We start from the raw sequence: 2,500 nt of genomic DNA, 5'->3' as shown, positions 1-2,500 counted from the left end.
GGCATAGCTAGATGGCTTGTGTGGAGTTTTGTGAAAAAATGAAATTCGTGGTTTTTGAGATGTGAGGGTTGGAATGGCCTCCAAATGTCCCCAAATGAATACCATGAAATTCTTGGTGCACGAAAGTTTTGAGTTCGGAGGGTTTTGCACATGGCCAAGTTGGTCGGTGCACCGCGGCATAGCTAGATGGCTTGTGTGGAGTTTTGTGAAAAAATGAAATTCGTGGTTTTTGAGATGTGAGGGTTGGAATGGCCTCCAAATGTCCCCAAATGAATACCATGAAATTCTTGGTGCACGAAAGTTTTGAGTTCGGAGGGTTTTGCACATGGCCAAGGTTGGCGGTGCACCGCGGCATAGCTAAATGGCTTGGTGGGGAGTTTTGTGAAAAAATGAAATTCGTGGTTTTTGAGATGTGAGGGTTGGAATGGCCTCCAAATGCCCCCAAATGAATACCATGAAATTCTTGGTGCACGAAAGTTTTGAGTTCGGAGGGTTTTGCACATGGCCAAGGTTGGCGGTGCACCACGGCATAGCTAGATGGCTTGGTGGGGAGATTTGTGAAAAAATGAAATTCGTGGTTTTTGAGATGTGAGGGTTGGAAAGGCCTCCAAATGCCCCCAAATGAGTACTGTAAAAGTGTTGGTGCACAAAAGTTTTGAATTGGATGCATTTTGCACTTGGCCAAGTTGGTCGGTGCACCGCGACTAGATAGGTTGGTGCCAAAATTTGTCAAATTTAAGACCTTGGCCAAACTGAATGAAATTTTGTGGGGAGGTTCCTGATATTGTTTAGTGGTGGACTGGAAAAAATGAGGTCGAAATTCGAAGTCTACATGTGCTTTTCTATTTTTCCCGATTTTACACATACCCGGTAAGTAAAAAAAATAAAAAAAATAGTTCCCCTTCGAGAAAAATTATGAAATTTGGTGAGCAAGGAGATACCATTATTCTACGAATTACTGCAAAAAATCGCATCAAAATTCGAAGTATAGCCCGAGATATGGACTTATGTCTGCTCAAAAAAAGTGTATCTACTTGTACAATTTTGCCTTTTGCATATTAACCTCTTATAGGGGGGGAGTGCTCCTTGAGCCGGCCAGCTCCACACTGGCAGGTTTTAAAGGGAGCTTGATGAGGCCTCCCCCCTCACGTGGTGCGTGCGTTAGCATGTTTATCATGGCACAACTAGCCTCTTCATAGTTGTTGAGCTTTATTAATACCAACACACGGTCGTCACTGATCGTTGGTTAGCTCGGCAGCTAGTCCCTCGGATATTGTGGAAAGTTATTTTCATGCCTAGCGATGCTTGACCCTGCGTCACTTGATGTTTCCATTTGCTTGCTTGCCCATGGTAGGTGGGGGGTGGACCGTCTTGTGGTGTGGTGTCTTGCGAACGTGAGGGTGTGTGAGTTGTAATCGAGATGCACTTGCTGGCTGGCTCCATGCCTTGCGTATCGAACGGTCAAGCATGCATCTCTTCCATTTTCACCCGTTGCCTTGGGTGATATTGGTTGATCAGTCCCTGTGTTGCCTACCCACTAGACGGTACTTCTGTGGTTGCTTCGAATTCTATCTTTCCATCACGAAGAGGTGTTGGAGGATCCTAATGTCACGCACGTGTTCCATCTAGTGAAACATCTCAGTGATGCACGTGTTGTGGCTAGTTCTTTTGGATGCGGTGCATTATATGAACTCGGGTTTACTTTAGCGACCCAGTCAACATAATTCGGTTGTGTCCCTTGATTGAGACGTTGTCCTTGAACTTGTTGTGAACAATATCGTTCTTCCACAACCCGTCGTCTTGAGTGCGATGGAAGGCAAATAAGATGTGCTTTGGCATGTCATGCACGTACTCGATTGCGGGAAGTGTGAGAAAGTGTTGTTGACAACCCGTGGGAAATGGAATGTGGCAAATCGTGATGAGCTCTTCGTGGATCTGCGAAGAAGACGACCTTTGGGCCTGTTGGAAACGAGGGAGGCGATGTTGAACTGCGAAGAAGATGGACTTTTGGGTTGTTTGAATCAATGGGAGGCCACGCGAGAACTCCGAATACTATGGACTCTTGGGTTGTTGGAAGCAACGGGAGGCCCCGCTAGAACTCCGAATACTACGGACTCTTGGGTTGTTGGAAGCAAGGGGAGGCCCCGCTAGAACTCCGAATACTATGGACTCTTGGGTTGTTGGAAGCAAGGGGAGGTCCCGCTAGAACTCCGAATACTACGGACTCTTGGGTTGTTGGAAGCAAGGGGAGGCCCCGCTAGAACTCCGAATACTATGGACTCTTGGGTTGTTGGAAGCAAGGGGAGGCCCCGCTAGAACTCCGAATACTATGGACTCTTGGGTTGTTGGCAACGACAACTTGGGGGGATGACACTGGAAAAGAGTGAACTAGGCCAAACTGCGAACAAGGCAACTTGGGGGGATGACACTGGAAAAGAGTGAACTAGGCCAAACTGCGAACAAGGCAACTTGGGGGGATGATGCTGGAAAAGAGTGAACT

This window comes from Vigna unguiculata, unplaced genomic scaffold (assembly GCF_037176805.1).
Source record: "Vigna unguiculata cultivar grain cowpea cultivar isolate G323 ecotype 2 unplaced genomic scaffold, ASM3717680v1 ptg000124l, whole genome shotgun sequence".
NCBI classification, from domain to species: Eukaryota; Viridiplantae; Streptophyta; class Magnoliopsida; order Fabales; family Fabaceae; genus Vigna; species Vigna unguiculata.
Note: the sequence above shows the minus strand (reverse complement) of the source record.